This window comes from Accipiter gentilis, chromosome 8 (assembly GCF_929443795.1).
Source record: "Accipiter gentilis chromosome 8, bAccGen1.1, whole genome shotgun sequence".
Classification (NCBI taxonomy): domain Eukaryota; kingdom Metazoa; phylum Chordata; class Aves; order Accipitriformes; family Accipitridae; genus Astur; species Astur gentilis.
The window spans coordinates 16,094,653-16,108,207 of NC_064887.1; positions in this window are offsets into that span (position 1 = coordinate 16,094,653).

The following is a 13,555-nucleotide window of genomic DNA, read 5'->3' on the forward strand; positions in this document are numbered from 1 at the left end:
GCACGTTGCTGGCTAATGGTCATCTTGGTGTCCACCAGGCCCCCCAGGCCATGCTACAAAGCTCCTTTCCAGCTGGTCAGACACAGCCTGTACTGGGGCATGGATTGATTCCTTCCTAGGTGCAGGACTTTGCATCTACCTTTTTTTTAATTTTGTGAGGTTTCTGTTGGTCCATTTCTCCAGGCTGTCAAAGGCAGACAAGAAAGAAGGTTGCAAAGACAATAAACAACAGTGCTTTGTGTGCCTTGTGTTCTACACTCTTGGCTGGGTTCCTGCTTCCCTGAGAACAGGACTTTTTGAAACACCAAATATGCTCAAACAGTGGCAAAATCATAGGCATAGGGGAGCACTTCCAGCAATTATATGTCTGTGTGACTAACAATATGGCACAAGCCCCGTGAAGGTCTGGACAGACTGTTGTTTTAGACAGCAGATTCTCCTCACTAAGAAACACCATATTTAACTGGAATAAGTAGCATTACTCCTGATTTACATCAGCAAGTCTGAGAGGAGAAAAACACCTGGAAGAGCTCACCATGAGAGGAGCCATAAGCTTATTTCTATTGTTGCTAAACAGAATGTCAGCAACAACATTTCCAATCTGTAATTGGTACTGTTCACTATGTTCATCTTCATGCCATAGGGAAAAAAGGATGCTTAAGGCAGATTAATTACACCACACTAGCCTTAAGCTAAAATGACATCACAAATAAGCAGTGCAAGAAACAGTAATAATGACAGCAATCAGGACAGTTATAAAAAAAACAAACCGAAGTAGAACTATGGCTAAGTAATAAGTCTTTAAACTTATAACATAAAACTAGCTAGGCCATCTAAAGATCCATTTAGAATAATAAAGAGAAAAATGGCAAACTGAAATCTATTATAATGCTTGAAATTGTCCTTTTAACCTTTATTTAAATTAGCAAAAGTTGCATGTCTATACCCGATGGCAAAATATAGTCCTTTTCTAGCAAAACATGGAAGTTTGGTATTAATCCAGAGTATGTAGTATTATAAAAGTCATCTATTATAAATTCTAAGGCATGACTATATTGCCAAGTATTGAGCTTAGCAAAGAAATATTAATTCATCTTAAATTGGTCCAAAACCCAATAAGGCTATCCAATGAAAATTTGGGTGAATTGTCCATTTGCAGACCAGTAGCTACAATAAAGGAGACAATGTCTTCACTTGTTGAAAGTAATATCCATTAAGTTCTGAACACAAGCATCCTCTAACAATAAACCAAATGAGCTCTCAATATAAAATATGTCTTCCTTCCTTGAAAATCTGTATAGTGAACACAACCCGAGGGAACTTTTAACAAAATGTTATAAAACTGAAAACTGACATTAATAGGAAGTACTGATATATCCTTAGTGACAATGAGTTCAATTCTCCTGCCACTGCATAATGGAAACACCAATTGGCTCCAATTTGCTTCGATTGGATTTGCTCCGATCAGTGACAGAAGAACGAGGCCCAGTCCTGCTGAGACATCATTATGAGAGACAGATTTAGCAGAAAGTATTGGCTACAGCTGAAATATGTGACTCTAACATTACTCAGGCTTTGGTTGAAATCCATGGGGGTGGATAGGACACAGTAAATGTGGTCAATGCATTCCTTTGAGTCAATGACTAGCTCATATCATGAGCTCCATCAGAGAGGTAAAGCACATGGCGTTTCTACCTTCCCACTGCACACACCAATCTCATGTCTCCCTCTGTGCAAATTTATCCTGGCCCTTTATTCTCAAAAAATCCTCTAGCGTCTCCCACCTCCTTAATTATTGTTCTGCCTTTCGCACATCTTTCTTTTCTGTCTGCCTAAATACACCTCATTTTCTTTCTCATCTTTGCCTCACATCTTAGTTTCTTTCTCCCTTCACCAGTCCTCATCAGATCTCCTTTACTCCCAGCACACCAGGGGCAGCCAAAGTGGTAGAACTCTCCCAGAACATCTGCCAAAAGCAGCCCAAAGTTCAGACTCTGCCAAAAGAATCTGTCCACTCTATTACTCCATCTTTTCTAGAGTATGCCTGAATTTTGAAGGGAATGAAGACGCACTGCAGTCCTCCTTGCGAAAGCTAGGAAGGGGAAATGCAATCTGTCCCCTTACCACGATGTTCTGACTGAGAACAGATACACTGCACCAAGAGAAGGTGTAAGAAGGAATTTACACTGCGCTAGAAATACGTGATTAATTTTATACTGAATCCAACTTAACGTTACAATTGATTTTTTTCTTCAACTCGGGATTGAAAGCCTATTATAATACTACTTATCAATAGAGAATGTTAATTCACACTTTGAATTAAGTGGCTAAAACGGGGATTTAATTTAGATTTACTAAGACAGCAATTGCATGTTAATTAAATAGCAATTGATTATTAAAATATTTTTACTGAGGTTTAACAGCTCCACTACATAAGAAGATTTGCTAAATTACTGTCCAAATTGTGTCTTTAAATGTACTGTGGTGAATTCAGTGAGGTTGCACAGATGCAAATGAAAACAAAATTTGACTAAATAGTTCTTTTCTCTTGAGTTAGTATTCATTTAACATACAGTAACTCACTGAGCCTAAATCAAGTGTTTAGCTACAGATATTTAGGATAGGTAAAGTGTTAAGGAATATTATTGATTATGTCATATGTTTTGAAGCTGTAAAACATGATAGTAAATGTCTAACAGCATTTATTAATTGCCAAAATAATCCTTAGTTCAGAAAGATATGAAAGACTGTTGATACCTCTGTATGTAAGTCTGGCACCAGACATACAAGGTATAAATTAATGGGATATATAGCAATCCAGGCTATTATGGCCATAATTAATACACTTATGGTTTCAGCTGGGATAGAGTTAACTGTCATCCTAGTAGCTGGTACAGTGCCATGTTTTGAGTTCAGCATGCGAAGAATGTTGATAACATGGATGTTTTCAGTTGTTGCTCAGTAGTGTTTAGACTAAAGTCAAGGATTTTTCAGCTTCTCATGCCCAGCCAGTGAGAAAGCTGGAGGGGCACAAGAAGTTGGCACAGGACACAGCCAGGGCACCTGACCCAAACTGGCCGACGGGGCATTCCATACCATGGGACGTCCCATATAGTTTAGGAACTGGGAAGTGGGGGCAGGGAATCGCCGCTCGGGGACTGACTGGGTGTCAATCGGCGGGTGGTGAGCAATTGCCCTGCGCATCATTTGTACATTCCAATCCTTTTGTTATTACTGTTGTCATTTTATTAGTGCTATCATTATCATTGTTGGTTTCTTCTTTTTTGTTCTGTTCTATTGAACTGTTCTTGTCTCAACCCGCGAGTGTTGCTTCTTTTCCCAATTTTCTCCCCCATCCCACTGGGAAGGGGGGGGAGTGGGTGGGCAGCTGCATGGTGCTTGATTGCTGGCTGGGATTAAACCACAACAACTTAGGTTAACAACGATGGGGGAATCTGAACTGGAAACTGAGGGCTGAACTGGACTCAGTTACCCGTCAGCAAAGTGTGGAGAGGTAAGAACTCTCATGCTGTTGTGTGGTGTCTGGCACACAACACTAAGCAGGTGCTATGATCAATTTTTTTTCCACTTGATGCTGAAAGCTGGGCTCAGGACGTGCATGAGCATAGCCTGGATTCTCCCTCTGCAGCTGAGGCAGCCCAAAGGGGGATGCCATGATTTGCTTGCAGAATATTCACTACCAATTAACGTAATCAATGGAGATCTTTGCCAAATTAGAAGGGCAGGATAAAACATTACATTTGCATTAGTAGTGCCCTGTCAGAATCTAATCCTGTACGGGTAGATGCTTTATCTGTATTTTTCTATCACTGTTTAAGAGGTTGGCACCTTCCAGGAGGATGAAACCAAACATTTTAAAGCCTTACCTAGCCACACAGTAAAGGCGTAACTGTGATTTGTTTTATCACTTTTGTACAATCTCAGATTCTCACCCAGTTCTTCCCTCTTAAGATAGCTCTTCTTTTGAAACAACAAAATGTACTGATTTTTCCAGCATCCATGTGGGTAAAATTCCCCTTTCTCATTATGATTCTTTGGACTTTTTTTTTTTTTTTAATGTTATTCTAACCAGTCACATTCAGCTTTTTATTCCTGATTTCAATGTTTTTATTACCCCTGTTCACGCCTTGTTTTATCGCTGCCTTTCAGCAGCAACTCTCCCTGGTCTATAGAGCACCAGCACAAATTTCAGCAACACTGATCATTGCCATTTTTGCTTTCCATCCTTCATGAACCAGAAATATTCTTCCAGAGTGTATTCTTCCAATCCTTGGACCTATCCCAAGTCTTGTGATATCACATAAATCACCATTTTCTTTGGTGCAAGGACTTTTAGTTCTTACTTTGTATGAAAATGCAGTTAGCAGAAAAAAGTCTTTGGCAGTTAGATCCCATATTTTTTCTCCCCTACACAGTCACATAAACAGCTCATGGATAGCAGAGTCACAGAGTAATCCTCTGGATGTCACCTCCCCTCCCCCAGCTCATCTAGTACAAACCCCCATGGGGGGGACGGGCTAAATCACACTGTCACACCCAAGCCAAAGCTGGATTTTAAGTCAATATCCTTTCTTTCATCAAACACTGTATCTGTGTCAGACAGACATACCTTTATCCCTTCTCTTTCGTGGCAAAGTGCCCACGTCCAAGGAACTCAAAACCTTCCTGCCAGCATCAGCCTCTGCCTAAATTTTTATTCACAGCTGAGCTGACTGACAGAAAAATCCCCTCGTCTCTCCCCAGGGCAGGAGGACTTGCTTGGGGTCACACCAAACACTGCCACCAGGCATGCCCAGGCTTTGGTAAAGGGGGAGGGGGCGGTTGTTCCTGCCTTCCTGAGTTACCAGCTCCAGCTCATATTCCTCTTCTTTTTGATGCCATTCCAAAGCAGGTCCTGCCTGAAACAAGACCATCTCCCTTCTCTTTCAATTTTCCAACCAAACCTACAAGTGAAACTCTCCTGTCATGTAAGTTCGTAATCTTAGAATAAATGTTATTTTTTAGCCAGTAGCTAAACTTCCAAAAGAAAAGATGCAAAATTTAGCCATTTAGTTTCTTAAAGTGAAATATTCTGGAACCACATTAAACAAAAACATACACTTTGGTGTTCAGTCTTCTGAACTTCTTTTGCTATTATAAACCAGACACAAGGGATTCGATGACTTACTTTCCATGCCAATACTTAATTTACCTTTTGGGAGGAGGGGGTAAGGGGAGAGTTCAAGTGCAGCTGTACAATGTTATGTTGTGATTTTTGTTACTACTCCTACCTACTGGACACACACTACTTGGTCTCCCAAGGAAATATAGACATTCAAAATATAAAACAAATAAAAGTTGAAGTTACTTTTATCTCTAAAACTTACTTTTTTTGCTACTTTTTTCCCCTCATTCCTCTGCATTCACACTTGTGTGACTGATTTGTGTGTGAAATGGTTTCCAAGTTTTCAAGCAAAAAGCAGTTAAGAAACAAAATATTTATACTCTTTAACTTGTGCTTCCTGCCCAGCTAGATCCAATACAGATGCAAAGTCACTGGTCTGCAAGAGCCTTCCACAGATCTATAATAAAATAATTAAATTAGTGAGTTGTGTTTAGATCAGAGATTCTTGGCTGCCAGCTCCTAAGAACTTGGGGAATTCAGAACCGCAGAAGGATCATTTGGAGTCCATTTGGCAGAAACGTCAGAAACTTGCTGCTCCTGGGAACATCCTTTTCCAATAACATTTATAGCTCTAGATGGAAGTGAAAAGCACCATATGTTAAGAGTTTCCTGCAAAGCTTCCTGGTAAGAGAGGAAATAAATTCAACTTGTCACATCTGCTCGTGGGCCAGTCAAGTAGGATTTTATCACAGCTTTAAGTGGTTTACAAAACTGTCCTGTTATCGACTGAAGGGAGCTTTACTTCTCAAGGCTTTTTTTCAATATGCATGTTTATATAATCTCAATCATTAAATGATTTATTTGTCAGTGGAATTCAGTAACATGTATTATTATTTATCTCTAAACAACAAAGATTACTCAGTTATTCAGCTAACAGTAACAATTCAGTTGGGAGCCAATTTGCATGGTTCAGCTGAATAAAACTAAGCAGTCCCATTCTGCCCTTCGTTTTTTTGACCCCAGCTCTGTATATTGTATCAATTTTTCCATTACAAAGTACATTTAATTAGAAGAAAGTCAAGCTTCTACCATATTCAGAAATCCTAGGTCCTAAGCACTGTAAATGCAATGCAAACAGCTGGCTTCAAATTCCCAGGGAGTCAGGGATCCCAAAGAAAATATTATGAAGCAATACATATTGTGTCTGCAGTTGCTCAAGAAATCATTACTCCCTTTACAGAAAGCAGAAATTTGTTACGTGAAGTTGCAACGATAGCACAAAACAAGACAACAGTATTCTGTGGCAGGAATTTTTGCAAAATTCACAGCGCTATGAAATTAGGCATAGCCAAACTCCACAAGCGACACACGCGGTTTTTTGGCAACTTGTCCTGTTCTCATTGAAGTCAGTGGGAATTTTGCCACTGACTAAACAAAGAGGAGGATTGGGCCCAAACTATGCAGCTATTTGCCAAAATAATCAAGTTACAGGAAATTGCTCCTCAAAAGGTAGACGTGTTTCAAAATTCCAGATGCCTACATGGAGCTGATCTAATTTACACACACTGGGCCATATACTGTTCTCTGCCTCTGCACAGAGTTCGCTTTGATGTTAATGGGAATCTGATGCTGCTTCAGGGCAGTACAGTACACGTCCCTTGGAGCCCATTCATTCCACTCTATCAGTAAAGAGTGCGCACAAAAGAGAGTGGAAGTAACACATCACATTACATCCAATATTCATGCAATTATTGAAGAACACTGTATGTATTACATTTGCAAACTGTCCATAATAATTTAATTTTCTTTCCTCAATTTATAATATGTTAATTAGGCATGAAATTAAATGCTTTTTAACATACAACTGATTATGCTATAATGTATCCAACAAAGATTGATTGCTGAATAATAAATCAACATTTGCATAAATATTTATACAATTTATTTTAAAAAATTCCACACTGCATAAACAGATAACATGGGAAAGCGGCAAGTACTATGACAGAAACTGTACTTTGCCTTTTAGAGATATTTTTTCTTGAGACTTGTCAAGATTTTGCTATACATTAGAGAATCAAACTGTACTCCATACAATAAGGAGCACTGCAGTCCTTCTTTAAATGTTATCAGAATGTTATTCTTAATATGCACCAAGAAACAGAAAACTTGCTAGAAAATAAGATTGCACTTGAATTACAATGCAATGTATACTAACTTTACCCAGTGTGGAATTTTCATTAAAAAGCTGATGTTTTATTTGGGATCCATCCTTGCTCTTGCTCATATCAATGGCAAAACCTCTTCTTTTTGACCTTGTACCTATCATTATCATCACTGACTCTCCCAAAATCTTACTGCAATTATTTCAGCCTAGGTTTCTCTGTAACAAAATGACAGTTGTATTCATTACATTAACAGGGAGCTGAGGGTGGATAGTTTGTGTTTACAAGACACCAAGGAAAAGTTTCAAATATGAGCAGAAACCTAAAACTCCATTAACAGAGGCTGCCGAGAACTTGTTCAGCAGATTTCCCAGCAATTCTGGCCACACTCTGCCTGCCTGACAGCAAAACTCAATTTTTATGGACTACTTGTCCTTGAGGAGCTTTCCACCAGCAACAGCTCAGATACCTTCTCCCTCCTCCACACAGTGCCCGCTCCAAAGTTGACTGAAGTAAATGGAAAGACTCCCCAGGACCTCATGAGCTTTGGAACAGCTTCATATTTTGCATGGTCTTCTCATAAACCAAAGATCGTTTACAGGCTAGTCCCAACATTGGACTCTGTCCTGCCCACACTGAGTGGGAAGGAAGACTCCTATTTGAGTTCAGCAGGAAAGAAAAGACAAATAGCACGTAACTGGGTAAATGCCTCCACCTTGGCTAACTTTGTTTATGCTTCTTGTTGGCCTATTTAGAAGTGTCAAAAATATTTTAAAATAACATTATTCAAAAGCTGCAGCCAAAACAAGGGAGTAGGGATTTTTTGGACATACTAACTTGCTGCTTACAAGCCAGGAGCAAGAAAGGGTTTGGGAGAAATCACATTGGCTAGAACACAGAATCCTCTCATGAAAAGAAAACTGAATTTAATGCCTGATTTAAGATGACCAATTGTAAACAAATTCCAGTGATACAAAGAGGAAAAAGTTTAATGAGAAAACTATTATGAGAAAAGAAAACTGCAACTGGGTTTTTTCCATATCTGCTTAAAAGTCACCAGCTAGCCAGCAGCGAGTGCCAAGGAGACACATTCAACACAGGGAACAAGACTGAAATAGAGCCCGGCTTTGCTTCACTGGTGCAAGCTGCTGTGCACCTCTTGAGAAACACTCGGCTCTCCACAGAAACCAGTGGGAGTTTTAGTGACTCAGACTGCTACAGCATCAGATTTTTGGATATTAATGAGGATTATGTTTTAAAAGTCTGTTTTCTTGCCCAGAAATCCTGTGATGAATTTGATCTTCAGTAAGTTTTCAGGAAGTACTCATCATTAGTGGAAGGACATGGCATAAAATCAGCTTTTACGAAAAGTTTTGAGGTGATACTTCCCCTGGCTGTTGCAACGGTACATCTGAGAAAGGAGGTGGGAGTCCCTGCATGGCTGAGAGCCTGTGGGAGAGGGGGGCCTGACAGGCTGCCAAAGAGCTCCTCCTGGGCTCCTCCCAGGGACCGCACAGAAAACGCCATAAACCTGAGTCTTCCGGGCAAATTCTGCAGAAGCAGTATATTTTTTCTTCCTCTCTTCTACTTCTTCCTACTCCTCTTTCTCATTCTCAGTTACTTTCTCCTTTTTGTTTGCAAGGTACTGTGTAAGAGGATTTTGGTTTTGTGAAGTGATGCTCTCTTTGTGACTACTCCATCATGACAAGTGGAGAACGCCAGACCATCCGTGTCTGCTAAACCGCACTCCAACTTTTATTATTGCCATTCTGTGTTTGACACCAGCTTCAAGCCCCATTTCCTAAAATGCACAGAACTCTGCAAGCTGCAATCCCTCAGGTACAAACTGGTAGTGCTACTCAATACACTGAATTCTTAGAGCTTTTTTCTGTGATCTCAAAATGCTTAGAAGTATCAATATTTCTTCTGCACACAGAACACCTGGGGCACAAGTACATGAAATGACTTAGAGTACACACCCGGTCAGTGAGAAGCTACACACTGGTCACCCAGCTGGCATTCCACTGGATCATCTGACATCCCTGAATTAACCAGATCAATCTTTCCTTCCTCAGAAAATTTGACAAATCACCTCATTCTTTCTGGTTCAGTTTAAAATTGCTGTATGTCTTCCTTTTGAAGATTTTTTTGCAACTATGGGAAGCCGATCTCATCCCATTCCCCCCCTCCAGCCCACCATTGGATCTAGTGGTCCCTCAGCCAGGTATGGGAAGGGCAGTGTGCTGCCCTCCATGCCCTGACTGCCGTGTTCCACGCTTCCAGCGCTTGTGCTCTTCTGCATCCACTTTTTACTGCCATATTTCTTACATGCAGCACACTGTGAAAGTGATACAGGATGTGACATGAGGTGTACTGAAATGCTTTATTATTAAATATTTTAAATTAATCATGTGTGATAGTTAATTATTCATTCAAACAAACCATGAAAAATAGGGACTGCAGCAATTTCCTCTCTCCAGTATCAGATTGCTACTAAATGTATGGCACAATAAAACACTCAAATTAAAACTTCCTGATGTGACACCAAATTACTAAATATCTGAACTGCTGAAAAATTAGAAGTATAACCCTTCCACAACATATTTATTATATTCATGTCCTACTCAAAACCGCATCTTATTTGGAAGAAAAGATTATTCATGATCTCTCTTCTACAAATTGGAAAGGAAGTTTCTTGATTTGCCTGAAACTTTTGAACAGCAACATAAGCAAACCTTAAGGAAGGCACATCACGTGCAAGCAGTTGGTGGTGTGTGGTGAAATTAAATAATTACATAGCAGAGTGTAACATCTTGAAGCCAGTCTTTCCCACCTGAACAACTTAATTTTTATTATTCCTACTTATTTAGAGTGCCCTTCACCAGCAACCAGTAAGAGCAAAAGTTTTCTGCCCCAAAGAACTTGCAAATCTTATTACACCTACGTGAGACAAGACCGGTGTTGGTGGAACTAGTCCTTGTGATAAGCAACATGCAAGATAGGAGGAATTTGCAGGAAAAAAGCCTGGAAGAACAAAGGAAAAACAAAACACATAAGAAAGAAATCTCTAAAAGGGATGAAGACTAAGTTGCAAAGGAAAAGTTCAGCCAACCCAAAATATGATACATACCCTGTTAAGTCTCCAGCGCTATCTTATACACACTCACACCTCTCAGGCTCAGACTGAGTAACCCCTTTCCTGCCCCTTCCTAACAACAACCAAAGCCATAAAAAATGCCAGAAGGATAAAAACAGGATAGAAAGGATGAAGGAACACAAACCCCAATCTTATTTTTATTTATGATTTTGTTGTAATTTTGTCATAAGCACTCCACGGTGTAAGTTTACCTCCTAAATAATTCCCAAACCCTTCACAATATGTAAACATAAGACTTTTGATTGAACTTAATGATTCTATTTTGAACTGCCTGGGTTCTGGAAGAGGTATCATTATAGTACATATTCCTGAAGACTCAGTGTAACGATCAAAGCACTCTCAAAGTACAGCGATCAATGAAGAGCTGTTTGTCCGTCAATCCTTCAAGAGAAGCAGGAGTGCCCGGCTCAGCAGAACAGCAGGAGAGCACGGTGCTGTCTGAGGGAATCACGGCTTGGTCATGGTCTCTCCAAGGTAATAATATTTTGTCAGTATTATTTCTTTTCTTCCTGTAAAAAGAGATCTGTCTTCTGTGAACCCATTTGTTAGATTGTAATTCACAGGTTTAACCTTTCATTAGTCTCTATCCACTTTCATTAAAGCCACTAATTTGACAAGTGAATGACTTCTTTTTGAGAGGTTTGTCCTTTCCTTTCCAAAGAGATTTTTTTCACCTCGCCTATCAGCATGGCCCAGGCGCTGGGTGTCAATACTGCCTTCTCTGCTGACAGAAAGAGGTTGGAACAGGAGAGTGCCTAGACAAAGGTTTGCAGAGGTGCAAAGAGATTATATACACAGACGAATTTTAATACTGGTCATCTTTTTACCACACTCATCCATCCTCTGTTCTTCCTTCCTCCCTTGCCCCTCCAGTAAAAGCCCATGCTCACCCCTCTCCATGTTACTGAGATATTCTTAACAGCCTCTTTGAATCTTTTCCCCTTGTGTGTCCTTCTTCTATACTTTTTCCTGCTTTGATTCTCCTTTGCTTTCTTTTGTTCCATCTTCTCTCTAACCAGGTCTCCTATTACTTTTTTCATCTTTTGTTGCTCTTTTCCCTCTATACACTTGCTCTTCTTGTGTACTGCTGTCTTAACTTACTTTCTTTTCCCAAATCTTGAAACCGTTCTTGGAAAACTCCTTCTTCTCCTTTTTCTGCCCTCCCCACCCTCCCCATTTTCCAATCTTTCTCCAAAGCACAGCAACACAAGCAAATTACAGCATTTTGCTAATTTAATCTAGCACCTCCTCAGAGTTGTTCTTTTCTTGGCCATCTTGCTCCCTCTTGCTTTTCTTCAAGCAATGATAGACAACTTCTGCTGGTCAAGGTCAGAGAGAGAGGAAAAGATCACGCGCATGCTCTTCTGAAGCTCTCATGATGCTTGCCGGAGCCATTTGCTAATTTTTGGATCTATTATCTATTTGATTGTTGCTGCCATTACAAAAGCCACCTTCTTTAAGCCTCCAAATGAGTCAGATTATAGCCTTTCACTGTTCTCTATCATTTTATGGCTCTCTAGCCTTTTTATAGTAAGGATCTGGAAATATATTCTGCACAGTATTATTTGTAAGCTTCCCTCTCCCCATCCCTTTCAGCTTTTAAAGTGTTATTTAACTATTTAACTGTCAAAGCTTGGGACACTTTATTTGAAAAATACTACTCAGTGTCTCTACACTGGAAGACCTGTGAGAAAAAAGGAACTACAGACCCTCCTGAAGGTGTTCCTGTTCCCTGACAAGCCTCACATAGAATGTCTGAGAGTCATTAGGTTTCTTCAGCCATTATGATATGGGTGAAAGTTGGCCAATACATAAGAACCGTTTGGAAATAGCCAGCATAAGTGGGGTCAGAGAGGGAATGGGTTCCATTCTGTACAGTAAGGTCTGTTCCCATATAGCCTCTGCTTCATACCTGCCAGAATCAATGAGCTGTGACAGGTACTTTCTTCTCAGGTCAGGCTGTGCATGTAGGGAGCATTGCATGAAGAAAAATTGGTAGAGAGTCCTGAGGTTATTATATAGATGAGGCATAAACAATTGGAAAAAGGAATGAAATGCAAACTGCCATGACAAAAGGAAAAGAATCGAAAACATAAAATAAGAACAACATGCAGAGTACCAGGCCAGGCAATCACAAAGGATGGAGAGAAAGAGGAGAGAGGTGGGAGATAAGACATTTTAGCTCCTATCTACGAAGTAAATCTCCTCAGATTACTCATAATACGTGAAATTATACACAATTGTCCTCAAAGTTGATGACAGTAAAACTACTTCTACCTCAGTGATGTGGTTTGCTCTTTACAGGCATCAGCATGTAGCAATAATTTCTGTCTACGAGTCATAAAAGCGTAGCATAATGTATATATGTATACTTCAAACTTATCCAAAAAAACACAAGCACTTGCTAAGAATAAACACTCAAATCCCCAGTTAGAGGCAATGTATTTTTTTCTCTAATTACATATATGAGTTCTTTCAACTGAAAGTGTTAAGTCTTAGAAAAAGCAGCACAGAAAATCAGAAGCAAAGCCAGGAACAGAGATAAGTGTCCTGCTTTCAAAGCCTGGCTCTGGGCACCATTCACCCTTTTTCAAAAAAGACATTTTGAAGAAGAGACTCAGGTTGTAGCAGACACTAACACAACTGGACAAGTAGCACCAGGAAGGTCCTGAAGTGCAACTGGGATGGGAAACAAGGCAAAGAGATAATTCATTGATATTTACTTGATAATTATGGGATGCCATTTTCCTCAACACTAAAGGTATAGGCACTATGAATCTTAACTATGTGGTTGTCCGCCTGGGAAAGTTAAGTTTCCCAAACAGGCAAGCCCTAATTGACAAGCGATCTCGGGCTGTTGAGATTCCAGAACAGCAACCATGCAACAAAACACTACAGACTCGCGTGAAGAATACCAGGAAGTTGCTTCACTTACTATCCAACAATCCCTTTTTCTCACTAGATTTTGTAGATCAGTATTTTAACAATCTGATTTGGAGACTTCAGCTGCAGGCTGATTAGGTTCACTTTCTACATCCATAAACAACCCAACAAGTTGAGTATGGTGCTCTGCATTTCAGTAAAAAGACAAGATTCCTGCCTTGAGCAGCT